Genomic DNA, 20,829 nt, shown 5'->3' on the forward strand with positions numbered 1-20,829 from the left:
GCTGAGCGAGCAAATTAGTGACCTGTCAACTTTGTCACGTCTTTTCATCCACTGTTCTTCCTTATCTTTAAAATTTTATTTTTCTCCATTGATTCTGACACATCTTTTGTTGGATTTATTCTGACACCATACCTGATCATTTTTAATACTATTATTATTTTCAAATATTCATGTCACACCTTTTTGTTTTGGAATGAAGAAATACAATGATCTGATACAACTCTGAATAGGAAAAGCCTCCTACTAATTTTTATAATTCATGTGTACGTTGTTGTGGGTTTTGCATACACACAGTCGTATCATCCCCCAAACCCAACAGCTTTCACCTCTTTCCATCTCCAGCCTTTACCTCACTGACGCTGTGCGCTCTGCACTTTTCAGGCCAGAGCCCGTTGGTTGTTTCCACAGAGCGGTCTTCTCTGACCTTCCTGTGCAATTCTGTGCTGCTTACACTTCTGTCGCGACACCTGTTCTTATTAAATATAATCCTTGCTTGCTTCAGGGGTGTCCCGCTCTCTCAGTAACACCTGGAAGGAAGGAACTGTAACTGTGTCACTCACTGATCCACACCCAAGCCCAGGACAGTGCTTGGCACGTTGTGGATACAGAAACACGTTTCTTGAGTAAAACAATTCTTACAATCTGCTGCTAAATGCGCTTCTAAAACTCTGGTGAGTTCTTTGATTTCAATCTCCTTATATTTTTAGTTAATTTTGAGGAGCTATAATACAAGAAGTCAACAGAGCTACAATAGTGATGAAATTACACGCACATTGGCAGCATACGTCCAAAATAAAACGGGCACAAATGGGGAGGATTAGGAGGAAGCGGGTACGAGCCTCGCATCTCAGTAACAGTGCAAGGGACCAAGACACTTCTAGCATTGGGCCAACCAGACAAAAGCTTGGAAAATCAATAAAATTGTTGATGATGTAGACACGGGTTGTTTATATTCTCCATACAGAAAGTCTTTTTTTTTTTTTTTTAACCCAAAGTGCATTTACAATAAATGGTCCGGAGCCATGGAACAAAAGAGACCCATCCCAATTACAAAGAGTCTGTGAATACACATCAAGTGTTCTCTGCTTTTAAGACAACACATTTGGAATCTGGTAATAAAAGATGTGAGGAAAAGAGCGCTCTTTCGATCAGAGACTAAACTGTCGTTCGAGGTGATTACAAAGCTCTTAGAAGTTAGGTCCCTGGCATCCAGCTGGTGCTCAGCGAACCTGTGTTGATGGTAGATGATAACGTTCCCATCAGACAGAAAACCCTGTAGGACGTAGCGAAGTCATTTCTGCAGTAGATTTGGTGCTAGTGCATATACTCGACTCAAGAAGAAAGAGCTGTGAGTCAATATTGTGGGTTAAATACCTTCACTTTCCTTTCTTCCATCTGTAAATTCCGCCAAGCCTCATCGGTACTAATTCTGGAGGTTTGGGTCACAGTGAGATGCCGTTTTACACCCACAAGACCGGAAGAACTTGGTGAGACTAAGTGTGGTCGCGGACATGGTGAGGGGACTGTACTTTGGGCTGTGAGCTCCTACAAGCCCTTGCAGAGCAGTGTGGCGATTTCTAGTGACCATGGACAGGAATTACCTGGCGTCCCCTCTCTGGGCACTTGCAGCCTAAGATGTGCTCCGTGTTCCGACGGCAGCCTTGTTGGCAGTACGAACTCTGGAAAGCAGTCCAAATGTCCACTGGCACCAGAACTGATGCAGATAGCAGAACTGACAGCAGAGTTACCACGTCCATGGAAGCACTTGGGATGTAGAATCCTATACGGAGATAACAAAGACTGAACCCAATCAACAGTGTATTAACTTGACAGATCATTAAAACATTGTTGAATAAAAAAGCAAGTTGTAGAATGAAAGTAGAGTTTGTCACTTGTGTTCTTTAAAAAAACACACAATCTCTCTATTGTTTGCGGGTTTATGGTTGTGTGTTGGTAAGACAGTAAGACAGGAACACAAAGGATAAATGTGTAATTCCTACTTATTGTTGCCTGTGGGAAGATGGGGAAAGGAATGGGACCAGGGGACGGTACGGGGGGATTTTTGTCTCACATTGGATTTTTCTAGAGCAGTAGGACATCAGAGCGGGAGAGAGGGAGGGTCTTTAGGACGTCCTAGGGGACAGCTCCTGGGTCGGCACCATGGCCATGGCCAAGGGAGAAGTGAGCGGTCGTAGGAGCCCAGCAAAGACCCAGCCGCCTGCCGGGGCACGTGATGGAACTGGGAAACTCTCAGAGTTGCCCTTCGTGGGGTCTTTTCATCCCCTTCTCATCTGCCATTGGTGGTGGGCTTTCCCGGAAGGAGGGGCAACCCAGGGGCCAGGCAGTTCTCGTCAGGTGAGGCAATGCCCCCCTGCCCAGGAGGGCTGAGAGCGGAGGGTGGTCTTCAAGCAGCCCCACCGTCGATCCCGGATTCCTGAAAGGGTGTCTCCTGTCCTGGAACAGGAGACAAAGAAGAAACATGGGGAATAGTCTAAAACCCTGGGTGGCAGTTTGTGGATGTTTTGCTGTATTGTTTTTTACAACTTTTACATATTTTTCATATTTTTAAAGATTTACAAATATTTACCAAAAAGAGGGGACCCCCTGAGGGTCGCAGAGAATAAAGTTTGACCCTCCCCCCCTCCCTGGGGAGACAGCCTGTGCCTGGCTGGGGTTCTGCTGTGCAGTCTCTGGCCCTGGGGAGAGTCCGAGGTTCCGAATCGTGCGGCGATGGCCTTCCAGCTGTTCCATGGTGGTCGGGCCTGACGTCTGCTCCTGTGGTGAGGAAAAGTGGCAGGCGAGTCCTCCATCCTCATGAAGCTCGAAGGCCCCAGGGAGCGGCTTCTTGTGTGGGACGAGGGTTTTTCTGTGCGGCTCTCCTGCTTTCCGGAGCCCACTTCCCTCGGGCCCAAGCCTGTGTCCTTTTGGGACCACACGAAACTCCTCTGGCAGGTCTCTAGAAGAGCTGACACATTCTTCTCTTCTCTCTTTGTTTAACTTCATTTATTTTTGATAAATTAAGTAAAGATTCAGGACTCTAAGGAGTGTCAGTGAAGTTCCCCCAGCCCCCGCCCCACCGGTTTCTTTTGTAAACTTTCTAAAGGGCATCAAATACCACATGAACCAACTTGGCCTTCACCCCGTGGGACGTAGGAGCTGGGGGACACGTCTGCGCGGGGGGACCGGTGCGTATTCTTGCCCACAGCAGGTTGGAAGTGTGCAAGTAGGTAGGTTGGAAGGGGTGGGAAGCAGTGACATCACACGTCAGACTCGTCGGCGGCCTGAGTCAGGGATCACGGAGGTCCTTGTCCTTGGGCCCCAGGAGTCTGCAAGGTGGAGATGTGTCTGCAAAACCGGTGTGGTTATGGGGCTGCGCTAACGCTGGTGTCACGCTCGTCTCCTCACGGCTGTCTACACTGTGTCTCGAACTGCTCTGCTCTCCCGCCGCCTTCAAAAAATATGCACGGAAAAGCCCGTTTCTCAGGTTACTGTTCAAGCTCCCTGACTTCCCTGAGATGCCAATAAGATCTGTTCTTCTGGGAAAACCTGGGGTATAAATCGCCAAGCAAATCCCATTTAATTATAGAAGCGAAATGCAGCATCATTAGAACGAATTGATGGGGAGCATTCATTATAAATGAGGTGGTTCCCGGCTGATAGGGAGGAAAGGTCCTTCCTTTTAGAATTCACCACCACCGTAGAGCAGTAGCCAGCTGTGTGCTTACTTTGGCCGTCTGGCTCCTTTGCGAGGCTGGAAACTCCATGAGAGCAGGGCCCGGGCTTGTCCTGGTCAGCACATCATCGCATGACCCAGCTCAGCCCCGAAATGTTGGGGCCCGTGAAACGAGAGATGGACAGAATGTGGGTGACATACAAGGACCCCTGAAATAAGGTGAGTGTGTGCCTGTGTGCGAGTCTGTGCAAGGCTACACGTGTGTGCACACACGTGTGAGAGTGTGAATCTGCATGTATGTGCACACGCGTGGGTGAGACTATGTGTGTGCACACGCGTGTGAGGGTCTGTGTGAGTCTATATGTGTGTGCACACGCATGTGTGCAAGTCTTCGCGTGTGCACACGCGTGTGCGAGTGTGAGTCTGCACGTGTGTGCACACACATGTGCGCATGGGACAGGTTAGAGGGACACGGGAACAATCATGTCCACAATGTGAATTTCCTTAACAAAAAGCCAGAAGCTCCCAACCAACCCTTTACAACAGGATATAAAACGCCCGTGAGCGTGTTTCACAGGCCGGGGCGGGGCGGGGAGCTCATCATCTCGGAGAAGACGCGGCGGCAGCAGATGGTTTAAATGTCCATGAAAGTACGGCCCGGGACGAGGATGACTTGGCCTTTCACAGCCGCTGTTGGCAGAATGAAAGACGCGTCTGCTGGCCGCTGAGAGAGGCGGCGCCTGCGCCGGAGGGCGGGGGGGCCGCGGGGTCTGGCGGGTGCGGCAGGTGCGGTAGGTGCGGCCGGTGGGGCAGGTGCTGTGCTCTTTCTTGGGGGGGGGCGTGGGGTCCAGCAGGTGCGGCAGGTGCGGCAGGTGCGGCGGCAGGTGCGGCAGGTGCGGCAGGTGCGGTGCTCTTTCTTCCACGGTCCAGCGCCAAGGCTCCTGGAGACGAAGGGCGGGAGAGGCCAGCGTTCTTCCGGAACAAACCTGACCTCTGTGAGTCATCCTTGCTTTGTACACATTCTAGGCCAAGCCGGGGGGGGGCATGGCGACAGGGAGAATTTGGGGACACGACAGGAGGAACGTGCCAGGCTGTGTTCGGGGAGGACTAGGGGGCGCAGGGACAGCAGGGTGTTTCCCCGGTGATCGCCCTGTGGACAGACTTGGTCACACCTCATTCGGCCTACAGATGTGGTCACCCGCGGAGTGTCCCCAAGGCTCTCCATGCTCTCCAGAGGAGCAGCCTGTTTTGGGGGACTCAGCCTGGCCAGGGCTTTATGGCCACTGTGGGCCACACTGTGGCCTGGAGAAGATGAGGGACCCTCCTACCCCGATGTCCTCCTACAGTGAGGCCCAGGAGTCGTGTGGCTCTTGCCTTGAGGCCAGGATGAAACTCCGGTGGCCTTCTCTGGAGAGACCGGCAAGGACAGGGCAGTCCCAGTTTGAAGCCGCATCTGTCATGCTCTGAAGCGGCGGGGGGGGGCGGGGGCGGAGGGGGGCAGGGCTGTGCGGGCGCCAGGTCCTCGCAGGGAGCTGGCCCATCCTCAGCAGTTCCCCTGATCTCAGGCCAGCCTCGCTCTGGAACAGAGAGCCGCTCTCACGCCTCCTCGTTCATTGTGGGGTCGTCCACTCTGTCATCCGTCCCTCCACGTGTCTGCGCAGCGCTGGCCCAGTGCCGGCCCTGGGACTCGAGCCTGCTCCTAGGGGCCTGCAGGTTCTCCGGAGGCCACGGTCTTGGCCACTGCCACAAGCAGGTGCCACGCCAAGCTGCCCCATCTACAAGTCATGAGCTCCTTAAAATGCTGTTTCTTTCTTTCTTCCGTTTCTGCTCATCAGGCTGTGTCTCGGGCAGCTGTCAGGGATCTGAGCTGAGCTCCCGGCGATGCCGTGTCCTCTCACTGCCCGAGTCCCTTTCATCCTGACACTCGGGGCTGGTTGTCGGCACCAGGGACCAATTTCTGCCCATCACCTGCGTGTCAGCCGAGCGTGGGCCGCTGGTGCCAGGGAGCCCTTCGATCCTGCTCGTTTGCGGTGATTGCTGTCGCCTCCGTGGGTGCAGGGCCCTCGTTTGTAACTGTGTGTGTGTGTGTGTGTGTGTGTGTGCGCATGTGTGTGTGCCCTTTACTCTTTGGAGGCAATGAGGAAACCGGGCACACCTAAATAAAGGGGTATCACACTTTGGTTTTAACGTCCCCTTTTATTCTCAACGGGAAAACATGACTCGTAGCCACGAGAACGTAGGTTGTAGGGGCGGGGGACGCACACCAGCCCGGGGTTCAGCGCAGCTCATCACAAATGCCGTTTTATTATTTCAGAAAAAAACATCCTGTTCTGTTCACTGAGTCCGACGATAGCCCCTCGTTGCTTCCCCTTTCGAAATCATGAAGAAGATACAAAGCCGTCTCTCCCCGCGACACACAGGTCTTGGAGAAGAGAGTAGGAGGACCGTAGCGTCCCTCTGCGAACGCAACACAGAACAGAACACGAACTGTCTCTTCCTCTTAAACACTTTGTAGTTCTTTGCCACGACTTAGGACGCTTCCTGGCGTGGCAGACAAGTCATGGTCCCCCAGAGGTCAAACCCAGGCACACGGGGGTGCTGGCGTCCGTCAGCAGACTGGCCTGCGGTGGGAGCTGCCTTCGGCCCTCCTGTGCCCAGGCCCCGGCTCCTGCTTCGTGCTTCCCCCGCCTCTCCCCTGCCCATGGGCTGGTCCTCTCTGGGGTCAGCTTCCCCCGGAAGGAAGAACGTCTGTGCACCTGCATGAGCCGTGAGGTCACGACCCTTCGTGACTCCACATCGTCCACGCACACTTCCCTGAGTGCCTGCGGAGTTTCCTGTCCGTCCGCTGCCCTGTGTTTATTTGTTTCTGCTATTACAGAGTCAGGGCTACTTTCTGCTTTTTTTTTTTTTTTCCTTCTTCTTTTGGCTTTAGCAGAGATGCTCAAAAATGGAATTTGCCATTATGTTAAAGGTTATGATCCCTTTGAAGGCATTTGATGAATATCTCCAAATTGTTTTCAAATGGGCTGCGGGAAGTTCTATACGTGACATCCAGGGACGGGGGGGGGGGCCAGTTTTGGCCCGCGGTGTTCACGGCACCTGCTCTAACGGCCCAGAGCCCAGAGTCTCCCCACCGTTCTTTATGGCGTCACCCTGGAAGCCTGAGCCTGTTGGGGGCGGGGGTGTGCACCGTGTGGATCAGAACAGCCGGGCACCAGGCCATGCCTGCCTGCGCGCCACAACCCAGAACCGGTTCTTGGACTTCTGCCCCCACACCGCCGTGGTGCGTACTTGAACAAGGAAACTCACAGAACCAGTTTGGAGGGGCGCCTGGGTGGCTCAGTGGGTTAAGCCTCTGCCTTCGGCTCAGCTCATGGTCCTAGGGTCCTGGGATCGAGCCCCGAGTCGGGCTCTCTGCTCAGCGGGGAGCCTGCTTCTTCCCCTCTCTCTGCCTGCCTCTGCCTACTTGTGATCTCTGTCTGTCAAATAAATAAATACAATGTATAAAAAAACCACAAAACCTGTTTGGAAAGATCAGTGAACACCGTCTCTCCCTGAGAGCCCAGTCGGGAGAGGGAGTCAGGAGGCTCCACCAGGCCCCGTCTGCTTCCTGTGGGCCCCTCGTCCTCCGTGCCATGTGGCTGGTGCTCAGTGGCCCGGACCGGAGTGTTCATGTCTGCTGTCCTGTGGCCTTTTGGCCTCTGGGAGGCTGGATGCCTGTCGGCCTCTGTCCCCTGCAGCCCCAGCACGGGGCCTGGCGTCCAGTGCGGAGGGCAGGCTTGTGATGGGGAAACCCTGCGGACCCTAACAGGCAGGCTCCTGTACCTGTCGCTTGGAGGGCCGTCAGGGTCCCGTTCCGCTGCTGCGTGCCGCAGGAGGACGTGGGGTTGGTGCCGCTGTGCAGCAGGGACGGGGTGCTGGCCCTGCCTCCACGGCCGCCTGCTGGGTTTCACAGGGACAGACTCCAGTCTCGTCCGAAGATGTGGTTCCCTGTGAAGGCTGGCGCCCCAGATGGTGTGGGTGGGAGTGCGGGAGGGTGCCCTCTGTCTCCGCAGAGCTGCTCCCACAGGCCCAGCCCTGTGCCCTTTCCTCTCGGCTCATGAAGTTACTGACTGGTCTCCGAGGTTCCTGGGGCTGTCTGCGTCCATGGGCACGTCCTGCTGCTGCCCCCACGCGCAGGCCTGCGGCTCCCCCACTCACGGTCCCGTGTCTCCCCCCTGCGGGGTCCCATGGCTGCCCCGCCCACACCGATGCAGAGATGGACCCAGCAGACCAGAGTGGGCCTGTAACTGCCGCGGGAACAGCGACGCTTCTGTGGAGAGTAATGCTGATCGAGAAAGTCTCGAAAAGGAAGGAGGGACCAGGACAGTCATAAAGATGGATGCGGGCGCCACTCGGAGAGGAGCCGGTCAGCGTCCCCACTTGGAGAGGAGCCGGTCAGCGTCCCCACTCGGAGAGGAGCCGGTCAGCGTCCCCACTCGGAGAGGAGCCGGTCAGCGTCCCCACTCGGAGAGGAGCCGGTCAGCGTCCCCACTCGGAGAGGAGCCGGTCAGCGTCCCCACTCGGAGAGAAGCAGGTCAGCGTCCCCACTCGGAGAGGAGCCGGTCAGCGTCCCCACTCGGAGAGGAGCCGGTCAGCGTCCCCACTCGGAGAGGAGCCGGTCAGCATTCCCTGTGCGCCCTTCCTTCTCTGCGCGCCAGTCCCAGATACCATCAGTCTGATTTTTGAGCGTTGTCACACGTCACTCACGGTAGTGCGGAGCCGGACTGAACCACGACAGGTTCCAGTGAGGAACCACCGTCCGCTGCGGCACGTTTGTGTCGGCCCCGCCTTTCTGGAGTCAGCTTTGCTGACGAGGTGACCTCTCGGGGGTCTTTCCACCTTTGCGTGCTGCTGCACCCCGCCCCCTTGCTCCTGTGTGCATGGGAATCAGCGGCAGACCCTGCCACCCCAGCAGAGGGTGGGTCACGTCTACGATGTCAGGTCACACCCAGAGGACGCCGCTTAGGGCCCTGGTGTACCGATGGTGTGCCCTGTGTGGGACCTCGGGCTTATCCCAGCAGAGCCCCGTGGCTCTCTGGGTGAGCATCCACATGTGTGTTTCCCGTCTCTCACCTGCTGGTGTAGACGGTGCGTCCTGCTCCGCTTGGACAGGGCGAGTCAGAACCAGCTGTGTTCGATCCACGGGTCAAGTGAGTTTCCTCCCTCTCGGCTCAGCGTGCAGAGACCGTGGGCTCCAGGGCTTACGAGCAAAGGGGGATGTAAGGCCGGCTCTTCCCGTTCCGTCCGACCCCTAGCACATGTATTATGCTGTTGGCTTGGCTTGAAATCATATGTTAATGGACTTGTTCTCAGTAGGATCTTGTGGGGAGTGTGGCTCTGGCCCAGACCCCGGTGCCAGGTTATGTCACACCATCCCGATGGACACGAAGGTCTATTTGAGCATCTTCTCATTCTGTTAGGCTTAGGGGCCCGTACGGTACTTCTAGTTCTGATATTTTTGCAATGATTCTAGAATTACACGTGGTAGTGTTTGTTCTCCGAATTTCCTTTGTCGTTACTGTGTGTTTTTCTTCCACTCCTTAGAATGATTTTGGGTCAAAGAAACCTCCTCCCCCAAAAAAACACCCGTGTTGAGATTTTGCCCGAAATTGGCCTCAACTGATGTGACTTGGTCCTGTCTGCACGCACGCAGCCTGGGTTTGAGCCCACGTTGGCTGGCCACAGGCAGGTGGGGCCTCCTGCAGCTCTGACTCTTCACACGTCGGTGAGGAGAGGGTCCGCCTTCACAGCTTTGTTAGCAGCATGATATATTGGTGTCTTTCCTGAGAAATCCTTCACCACCACAGGATGGCAAAGGTGTTCTCCATACTCTTTTCTAGGAGTTTTATAACACTAGCTTTTATCTTTTAGGTGCTGTGAGCACTTTCAAGCTAATTTTGGAGCATGATGTGACTTTTTACCCCCATATTGATAAGCAATTGTTCCAGCGCCATTTGTTGAAAATACATCTTTTCTCTCTTGAATTGCATGGGCACCTTTGTCAAAAATCAATGGGAGATAGATGCTCGGGCCTTCTCTGGGCTCTCTGTTCTGTTCCATTGATCTACGGCCCTGTCCTTCTGCCAACACTACATCTTGCCAATACTGTAGCTTTATGGTAAGTCTCGAAATCGATAGTGTTAAGAGCGGTGGCCACAGGCATGCATAGGTGGGTCCTCCAGCCACGGGAACGTGATCGACCGAGGGCCCCAGCCACGTCCGAGATCCACGCCGCTCCTGCCACGTGCTCAGGTGATGCCGGGTGAGTCAGAAACCCAGAGGCAGGCTCTCTCCTGGAGGTCTAGGGCTTGTCTCAAGGACCCCTCCGGGCCTTGCACGACCTCGGAGACATCATGACGGCCTCTGGCGGTTCCCTCTTCCGTCCTTCCTTCTGCTCCCGGGGGTCCTTCCTGCTCCACGTCCGGCGGGCCCCAGCTCGGCTGCCGAAGCTCCCGTCGCCTGCCTCCCCGCTCTCCCTCCCAGGGCTTGTCCGAGCTCGCGGACAAGCACAGTCAACTGCCAAATGAGTTTCCCTTTCACGAACGCTATTTTGATGTTTTGTGTCTTTATGCACATTTATGAGCCGTCTGCAAATTTCTACAATAAAAAATAACTGGAATTTTGACTAGGGTTGGGCTGAGTAGAAAAGCCGATTAAGGAGAATCAGCATCTTTCGTACAGTGAGTCTCCCGGTGGATTCATGCCTTACGTCCCGCCATTGCTTTACGACTTAATATCTTTAGGGCAAGTTTTGTGGTTTTCAGTGTATGAGTCTTACACATATTTTATTTAATTCACCTTTAATTATCGCATGTTTGTGCATGCTGTTATAAATTATATTGTAAATTCAATTTTTACATCATTTCCAATAGTTTGCTGCCCGTGTACAGAAGCACAATGGTTTTCCTATACTAACCTTGTTTTAAAGAACAGGACGAAATTGGCTCCATTCCTGTGGCTGTCAGATACCCCCTCAGTGTTTTCCACGTACACAGCCAAGTCGTCTGTGAAAAAACGCAGCTTTAATCCTTCTTTTCCAATGTGCACACTTTTATTTTGTTTTCTTGACTTGTGGCATCAGTTATGTTAACCCTGACTCGGACCCTAAATTCAATCCTAACCCTAATCCTGTAACCCTCGCATTGGCTTTCCTGATGTCGTGAGCTGTGGGTTTGCGTGGGTGCTCTCAACGGAATGAAGTTTCTGTCTTTCCCCTGTTTGCTGAGTTTTTCTTCTTCTTCTTTTTTTTAAATCATGAATGGCTTGATTTCGTCAGTCTTTCTGGGTGTATTGAGATAATCACGTATGGTTTCCCCTTCTATTTTTTAATATGCTGCGTTTTATAATTTGTAAACAGGAATGGTGTCTTGCTGGGACAGGCACTAATTGGCCATGCATTGTCCTTGTTACATATTGTTGGCCTCGGCCTGCTGATGTTTGATTACGAGTACTCGTGCGCCGGGCACGAGGGCTGTGGTTGGCCGGTCCTGTATACCCCGTGGGGTCTCTGGCTGTGCTGTCAGAGGAAAAGCGGATCTCGTCAAACCCACCGAGGAGTATTTCCTCCTTCTCTTGTTTTTTTTTTTCTGAAAGGCTTTCTGCAGGGTTGCCTTCTTTAATGTCTTGTAGAATCCCACACCGACACGTTCTCAGTGAGGAGTTCCCTTGTGGGTAGGTTTTTACTTTTACTGGTAGATGCAGATAGAAATTCAGATGTTCTGCGTTTTCCTGTGTCACTGGTGGTCATGTTTGTCTGCTCTGGTGCTGGCTGCAGGCCTCGGTCAGAGCATCTTCCAGTCGAAGGTGTCAGGTTTACCGGGTTTTCCAGAGTATTTTCCAGGTTTACCGGAAGAACTGGATTCTCATGTCAGGGTCTGTAGGGCCCACGACAGCCCCCCCATTCCTGATTCCTCCTGTAACTCGGATTCCAATTGTCCAACTTTGTAGGTCTTTGCAACAGAACCACGTGTCCTCTTCCTGACCCGATGCTTCTCACCCTATTATGGAATTCCTCTACGCATTCTCAGACTCGTTGCGTCGCTTTATCTGTAGACCGTGTGGCTGGTGCTGCCTCGCTATCGCCCGGCTGCTACCGAGTCCTGATGGTGGATTTCAGGACCTGCAACTGTCCTCATCACAGAAGTGGGACCAGAAGCCCCACTTCCCGGCTGACATTGCTGCCTCCTGTTCCTAAGAGCCCTTTCCACCTTGCCCGTTAATTCTCTTTGCAGCCACAGCCTCAAAGCCCGGGCTTGCCCAACCCCGGGGCCACTGGGCTTGGTTCCCACGGGCTGCCTTTCTTTGCGTGAACAGATGACACATTTCTGTTTTGTTTTTTTTTTTAAAGATTGATTGTTGACTGATTTATCTAAGAGAGGCAGAGAGAGAGAGCATGAGAGGGGAGAGGGTCAGAGGGAGAAGCAGACTCCCTGCAGAGCTGGGCGCCCGATGTGGGACTTGATCCCGGGACTCCGGGATCATGACCTGAGCCAAAGGCCGTCGGGAGTTTGTGAGAACATTTCACTTCACTGTGCTGCACATCTCGCCTGTCTCTGTGACAAAGAGAAAACCTGTCCCTTTAGAGTAAATGCAGCTTTGTTTTCTTCCTGTTTCGCCACTTAGTACACAGGCCCTTTGTTCCTTCTGAAAGAGTTTAAATAATTATGTTCAGAGAGAATGTACAGGCTTCTCTCGTCCTTTCCAGAACGCTTTTAGTCTTTCATGGTTAGTGATGGTTCTGTATGTGGTAGAAGCATCCGAACAAGCCTTGTTTCCTGAAATACTTTTTGTTAAATCAGAAGCAGGCATCCGGTTGTCTCCACGCACTGTGGGCCTTGATCTTTATTTTTTCACGGGTTTATTAGATTAAAAACGTGCGCCCGGTCTGCGGCGTGACCTGATTCTGCCCTGTTGTGGCAGGTCACATTTCATGCGTGCTCTGGAGAGTGCGTGTTTTCTGCGTGTGGCAGCTGTGCACGCAGAATTGTGTGTGCACAATTCCTCTCCATCGAGCTGATTTTACAGGTGTGTCCACTTCACGGTCCTATTTCTCTGAGGATTTGCTGTAACTTTCTGCATCAGGGTTTCAGTCCTTTGCCAAACGTGCACCAGGATCTTTCCCGGGGCTGCCTCACTTTCTTTTTTTTTTTTTTTTCCCCTTGGAAATACAGCTTTTTTAAAAAAAATTTTTCGATTTATTTATTTTCAGAAAAACAGTATTCATTATTTTTGCACCACACCCAGTGCTCCATGCAATCCGTGCCCTCTCTAATACCCACCACCTGGTTCCCCCAACCTCCTACTCCCCCGCCCCTTCAAAACCCTCAGACTGTTTTTCAGAGTCCATAGTCTCTCATGATTCACCTCCCCTTCCAATTTACCCCAACTCCCTTCTCCTCTCCATCTCCCCTTGTCCTCCATGCTATTTGTTATGCTCCACAAATAAGTGAAACCAGATGATAATTGACTCTCTCTGCTTGACTTATTTCACTCAGCATCATCTCTTCCAGTCCCGTCCATGTTGCTACAAAAGTTGGGTATTCATCCTTCCTGATGGAGGCATCATACTCCATAGTGTATATGGACCACATCTTCCTTATCCATTTGTCCGTTGAAGGGCATCTTGGTTCTTTCCACAGTTTGGCGACTGTGGCCATTGCTGCTATAAACATTAACAAGACAGGAAACAAAGTGTGTTGGAGAGGATGTGGAGAAAGGGGAACCCTCTTACACTGTTGGTGGGAATGCAAGTTGGTGCAGCCTCTTTGGAGAACAGTGTGGAGATTCCTCAAGAAATTAAAAATAGAGCTTCCCTATGACCCTGCCATTGCACTCCTGGGTATTTACGCCAAAGATACAGATGTCGTGAAAAGAAGGGCCATCTGTACCCCAATGTTTATAGCTGCCTCACTTTCTAATTTTGTGTGTGGTGCTTAAAGACCCAGAGTTCTGTATTGTTATGTAGTCAAACATAGCGTTTTCCCCTTCATCTGGTTTTGCTTTTAAAGTGACGTGTCCCCAACACACTGGAGTCCTCTGCGTTGTCTTTCGATGAGGTTCTGACTTACTCTGCGTTTGCCTTCTGGTCCACCAGAGCTGAGTCGTGAGGCAGGCGGGAAGAGAGAGACCTCGATGCAATTTCCGTCCAGTTTCCCTTTCCCACTCACCGGGTGTTACCTTTCCCCACTTTGAAACCCCGCTGTTCTCTTCTGAGCCGCTGCCCCTGCGTGGACTTGCTTCTGAGCTTTCTCTCTTGCGGCCCTCCGCTGTCGTGTGTCTGTGTGACATGTGTCCATTCGCGTGCGCACCGGCAACGCGCGGCTGGTATGTTACAAGGCGAGCGGCTTTATTACTGTTCTACTTCTTTATTTTTTCTCTAATATCCTTACATATGTTCCTTTACAAAACAATTTTCGAAACACATTGTCAAATCCAACTACCTATTTGAGGTTTCCATTAAAATTACGTTAACACCTGTCACGTAAAGGAGGAGACGGAGGACCCTTACAAGAATCCGGTCTCACACGGAAACACGGCATGGCCTCGTGCGCTCGGTTTTATGACTTTCGTAATCTGTGCAGTTTTCTTTGTGCAGATCTTACACACTTTAGGATATTTTTGTCCCTAGAAATATTGTGTAGTTTTGTTGCTATCGTGAATAGGATGTTTTGTATTTTTACATTATACTTGGTTTCGTTATTGGCTATAGTAAAGTTACCAGGTTTGGCGTCTACTAAAGTGACAGACATTAAAGCACTTTGTTCTAATACATTTTGATTTGATTCTCTAAGTCAGATCAACTATTAAAAAATCACAATAGAAATTCTTTGTTATACTATATCATATTTTTAAGATTTGCATTGACTTCAGAAATAGTATCTGAGAACTTTTGCTTTCATAAGAAGGGCTAATAATTTCAGATAAATATTTTTTATCTTATTTTAAAATATTTTTAGAAATATTCTTCTATCCTTATTTTTATAAATAATTTATAAAAATCAGGAATTAATACTGAATTTGGCCAAATTGCTTTTAGACATTTATTACAATAATCATGTAGTTTGTTTTTATTGGAACTATCCTGGTAAATTATATTAATAAATGTACTAATTTTGTCTAGAATTAAATGTATTTGGCCATTTTCTGTTATTTAACTGTATTGATAGATTGGACAGATTTGCAACTCACTTGGAATTTTCAAATATTTATTCAGAGCTAAGATTACTGTATAGTTTGATTTTTGTGCTTCTAAAAAGATTTTGGGCCCCAGTGTTATATGCAATGGGCCAGGAAGTTTTCCAAATCTCTATGCACTGAGATAATTTAAATAGCATAAGAACGGTCTCTTCCTGAGTTTTGAAATAACCCACTCATACAGACGCCTGGCCCTGGCGTGTTTTATGAAGTTAGTTCTTGGGCAATTTTAGACATTTCATCTTTTAAATTAATTTCCAACTGCAGGCCATATACGGATATACTTTTGTTATACACATTTTTACAAATATAGATACAACAAAAGCCTCTTTTAGTACTTCCTGCTGCTCTTCCTGTCCCCATCATCTGGGTGTGGCTCCGTCTGTATTTTCTTCTGTGTCTTTAGAGGCGTATATAAGCACTCACGGAAATGCGCGATTTCCCTCTCTGCTTTATTTTCAGAGCAATTCAGTAATTCTGAATGTTGAACTTACTTGTTGTTTTTTTTCATCATCCTGAAATCTTTGCATGTGGACATATGCGGCAGCTGCGTCAACTTCCGTAGGTTACTGTTGGACGCTATGCGGTGCCAGTAGCCTGCGTTTAACTGCCTTTCTTTCGTGTTCTCTTGTGCACAGTTATTGTTCGTTTGTATTTTCCAGTATTTCCTTAAAAGTTTGGGAATATTTGTTTTCCCGAGATTATGTTCAGTTTCCTCAAGATTTCCTTCTTTCTTTTCTCCCTGCACTTACTAAATTGTACATTCATTCATGTAACAAATATCTACAGCATGCTTGCTGTGTGCCTGCTGCTTTTCTAGAAGCTTAGCATAGATTTGTGAGCGGAATGGACCCCAATCCCTGACCTCATGCTGCTATTTCTGATGCATAGTTTATTTATTTATGTATTTATTTTTAAAGAAGAATTATTTATTCTAGAGTGAGAGTGAGAGGGAGAGAGAGAGAGAGAGAACAGGGGGTGGGGCCGGGGAAGAGGCACGGGGGAGAGAATCGCGGGCAGACTCCGCACTGAGCGTGGAGCCGGGCGTGGGACTTGATCTCACAACACTGAGGTCGTAACCTGAGCAGAAAGAAGTCAGTGTTGGACACTGACCCAACTGAGCCCCCCAGTTGCCCCTATGATGCATGTTTTAAAATTATACATTTGGATTTACTAGAATTATAAACATTACAATAATTATTACAACCTTTATAGAGTTTTTTTCTACTTTTGTAAAATTTACTTCCTGTTCAGGATTATCTACTCTGTTTTTATTCCCTTTTCCCTGCTTGATTAGAATGCACGTGTTTTTCTCATTCATATGGCTTTCTTTAGCATCAGTTTTTGTCACGATGATGAGAAGCCCACAAGCAAAATTTATGTTTTTTACAACTTTAAAGGGACTTATTTCTTCATTTATCTTTTTAACTATATTGATTTCTCTTTTCTCTTTAATTTAACTGGTTTTTTCCCCCTAAATTCCCAGATTAGATGCTTAGTTTATTTACTTTGTTTCTTTGTTGCTTTAAAACAGAAGTGTTTCAGCTTTTTGTGCTCCTGTGAAGAAGAGCTGGCCTTGACCGTGTTTGTTTCTGACGGTCGGGGGCAAAGACCTCCATACCATTCAGGAAGGCTCATGCTCACCTGCTCTTCTGTCATACTCCCCACAGCCCAAGAACCAGTGGAAACCATGGTGAGATTTCTCCGTGCTCCTCCGTCGATGAGGAAGCATGTGCTGAGGACAGGCAGCAAAGACATGGCCCTCGGTGTTGGCCGGTCACGGCACGCGGCACGGGGGAAGCACGTGGCCTGCTGACTTTCATCAGGGAGGGGAAGAGAGGAGACGTGTTACCCCATGAGGGAGCGGAAACCTCAGAAACCAACCTACATGTACTCTCTCCTACGTAAACCACGTTTCTGGTTAGAATGTTTACAGTAGCTTTATCGTGAGTCTCACACTTCAGAAATGGTGTATGTTACGAGATGCGCATCTCCTTCCCGGTTTTCCACGGTAATCGTTGGTGTTTTTTGACATTAATAAAAGCTATTATCATGCACTTAGTGCGTGCCTTGCATTGTACTGAGGACTCCTTAGCTCTTCTGTCCTTGGATCGTGTCCTCCACAAGCAACTCTCCAGTCGGATGGTGTGGACAGAGACCTGCCGGTGGTGAGGTTGTGGGACATGGGACAGTCCGTGGCCTGTCTGTACTTGAACTCTGGGGACGGCCCCTCCAAAGCCTGCACTTTTCACTGCTTAGTTTTTAGAGCATGTGAGCATTTTATTCTTAATTTCTATTTTACTTCGACCGCTCTCTTTCTCACTTTTATCCACAGTTGAGGGAGAAATTCTCCAGCTGGTCCTCTAATTCATAGGTGAGATTTTCTCCTGTTCCATTCTGTTCTCTCCCTCCATTGTCCTTTTAAAAATTCAGCAATCCTGTTTTTTTTCAACTGAAAGCAGTGTTCCTGATTGCAGAGTGTGCTGTCGTCTGAAATTTCATTTAAAAAATTAAAATAGGGAAATAAAAGGGGTTCTCCTGGGCGGACACTGCATTAAGTCCCCTGCACAGGAGGACATTTCCGACCCCACGGACCACTGCTCGCTCTCACTGTGTACATCACTGTGCGGATTTCTCCCCATTCACGTGGTGACTGAATTTGAGTCAGGTTCCTGCAGAGCTTCTCTGGGGTCTGATTCGTGTCTTTCAGAGCGAGGGCAACGCTGGCTCTGCTCTCCTTTTATTTTGCCAATGCAAGGGCCGGTTGTTGCGGGGGGGCAGGGCCGCCGCGGGCAGCACGGAGCCTCCTGGCGGTTTGGACGCTTTCTGCTGGCGTCTTGCTTCTCCGTGTTGGCTCCGCACCCTCGGCTGCTGCCGCCACCAGCTGCCCCCGAATCACGGCAATAACCTTTGTCCTGGGACCTGCCCAGGGCGCCTGCTCGCGTGGCCTTCACCTCACGCTAGGGAGAAGTCTGCACCCCAGTGGGCTGTTTATCCCCACGTACTCGGTGCCAGAATTCAGAAACACACGGTTTCAGCGTCTGGAACCCTGACATTGGCCCCACGCGGTCTGGTTTGTGTGTCAGGGTTAGCCACAGCCCCAAGGACGTGGGGGCCGCTTGGGGACGTGCACGATGCACACTTCTGCACCCAGAGGACGCTCAGGAGGCTCCAGACGTCGTCCAGGATGACCTTCTCCGCAGCCGCCTTTGCAGACCCTTTGTCACATGGTGCGGGCCGCCGGGCTGCGGGGACAGAGCCCGCATGCCACGTGAAGGGCCCCTTTGTGGTTGTGGCATTTCCTGCCCTCTCGTCCTGGGAGACAGCCCAGGGGGACGTGTCTCCACCATTTCCTGTCCGTCCGGCCGCCAAGCGCTCCTGCTCACTCCCAGACGCGGCTCCCGAGGGCTTGCGAGGAGGTGCCGCAGGCTCCCAAGAGCAGGGGTTTCAGGACTGAGAGGCAGACCTCGCGGGGAAACAGATTTTAATTATTTGGAGGAGAAGCTTAAGGGGAGAAAATGCCAGAGCCAGTCCCGTGAGGCTGCAGACCGGGGCTCCTCTCACCTCGGGGGTCCTGCCGAGCTCCCCCAGGGTCTGCTCTGCTTGTGCTTGGCCCAAGGGTCGGAATCGTGCTGGCGCTCCTCGCGGCGGCCGGCCGGCCGCTCCCAGGCTGCAGGGGGCTCCGTGCACGCCTCGTCCTTGCCTGCTCTGGCTGACGCGACACCATCCGCGGAAGGTGGCGGAATGCGTCACCCCAGAAGAGGCCACTTTGCCGTAATGCTCGCGTTGAGCTGAGCATTGAAAAACAGCGGGACAAGAAGGACACTGATGCCCCTTTCCTTCCTGACAGCCGGAGATACCACTCGGGTGTGGAAGCCCCCGTCCCCGGAGGGAGGGACACTCCTATCACCAGTGTCACGGGGAGTCGGGGCCCAGAGCAGCTCGATGCGCAGACCTGGGTCAAAGAGCAGCTCCGCGTCCGCTCGCTGTTGACCCCGTTGGCCCTGTGTCTCCCACAGCTGCCGCTCCCTGCCTGCGGGTGCCCAGCCCGTCGGCCCCCGGGTCATCCTCGCCCGGGCGGCCCATGCGTCGCTGTCTCCTGCGGATCTGCCTGAGGCCCCGCCGGTGACCTAAGAGCACGGAGGCAGAGTTTCGCCTCCCCGAGAGCCTGAACCACAGGAATTCATTCCTCACACCTGCAGGCAGGGAATCCAAGGTCAAGGCGTTGGCAGGTGGGTTCTGTTCTGAGCCTCCTGGCTGCCAGGCAGCTGACTTCTTGCCGCGTGCTCCCGTGGCCTGCCTTCCGGGAAGCCGGGAGAGCAAGCCGGCTCTCTGTGTCTTGTCCTTCAAGGACACCGATCCTGTCATGTCAGGGCTCTACTCTCATGACTCACTTGGCAGTAATTCCATCCGTGGACACCGTGCCTCCATCACGGCCCTGCGGGGGAAGGGGGACAAGCCTTCAGTCCACAGCACAGATGAGGCACACATTTCACTTCTGTGTTCATCCCTAGGTTTTCTCTGTCCCAGAAGCGTCTCCACCTGCCCAGGGGCACCCCCTCGGGTGTCCCACGGGCGTCCGGAACACACCTGTGTCAGCCTGAACTAGCTCTCCGCACTGCTGCCCTCCACAGCACCCCTCCCCCACGGTCTCAGAGCCCGCTGCCTCCCTTGGCCCTGCTGCTTGCCCTGGACGCCCCAGGCTCCCTCTGTTGGCTCCCCAGAGCCTTGTGGTCACTGCCGCTTCCTGGTGGTCAGCGTCTCAGCCTGTCCCTCGGATTCCCCCTCAACCTTCTGCTGGCTAAGGGGTCCCTTCACAGTCCCGAAACAGAACATACTCTCTTCTGTCTCTAGAATTTAGCTTATGAATTTTTCCTCCGGAATAACCCATCGAGAGAGGATTAGAGATTTGAGAATGTCGGGAAAATGCAGGAAGCGAGCCTAAGTAGCTAAGGACGGAGAAGGGGCTTCAGAGCTCCTTATCAAACACCAGGATCTCAAGTTTCCTGTGACAGTAAGAGACACGGTCTGTGATGCGCATCACAGACTCATTTTAACAAAATAGCACAGTCAGTCAGCTGGTGCTGGGTCCCAGGGCTCCCCCCGCCCCCACCAGCCGCCCTCCTGCTTCTCTGCCGCCCCAGGGGCTGGTTCTCGTGCTTCTCCGGCGCCGAACACAGGTGCCACTTCTGTTCACGCACAGCCCGTGGTTGGCCGTCTCGCACAGCTCGGCATGGCATGGCCCCTGCCCGTGCCCCAGTGCCCGCAGCAGGGATGGTGGCCCCCGGCATGGGTTAGCGAATGATGGAGGAGACACCGATGCCGCACGGGCATGGGCTAGGGGTGTTCTCATGACCTGAAGGCAAGTCACGTGGTCACACAGTTGCCCTCCAGGTGTGGGGTATGGACTCCACCAAGTTCTAGTAATTCATTCAGGAAGAAAAAAATGACAGCCATACACACCGTTTCAGAACACAGTAGATAGGAGAACAATTCTCCAGTCATTTTAAGAGCCTAGGATGGCCCTGAGACCAAAACCAGGCAAGGGCATTACAAGAAAAACACCGTCGAGCAACGTCCCTGTGAGTCGGACACAGACATGCGCAACAGAAGATTCACACAGGAAATGCAGCATCGTGCGCACACACACACAGGCACATGCACGCACATTACACATACACACCACACAGACATGCGGTAAATACTAGACACCTATGCACGTAATGCACACACGTGTACACGCATACATCACGGTCTAGCACAGCATAGCCCAGAGATGCAAAGTTAGCATTTGTAGATACATTAACGTTCATTCACCAAGTTCGCAAGAATGAAGAGTTCAGGACTGCAGTCATTGCAATCAAGGGAAAAACAGCCTTCGACGGAATTCACCATCTGTTAGTGCTGAAAGTTCTCAGCAA

The 20,829-nt window shown here is 51.7% G+C and overlaps 2 long non-coding RNA genes across 2 annotated transcripts in view; both read left to right on the plus strand.

Moving 5' to 3' along the window:
• Positions 1-20,829, plus strand: part of LOC309859188 — a 366,769-nt gene that overhangs the window by 293,048 nt on the left and 52,892 nt on the right. The window lies entirely within an intron of this gene.
• LOC309854481 lies at positions 4,584-6,550 on the plus strand. The gene is made up of 3 exons (XR_014306248.1): positions 4,584-4,668; positions 5,509-5,721; positions 5,988-6,550. It is a non-coding gene; the product is annotated as an uncharacterized lncRNA (long non-coding RNA).

The sequence above is a fragment of the Mustela nivalis genome, assembly GCF_964662115.1.
Source record: "Mustela nivalis genome assembly, chromosome: 2".
NCBI lineage: Eukaryota > Metazoa > Chordata > Mammalia > Carnivora > Mustelidae > Mustela > Mustela nivalis.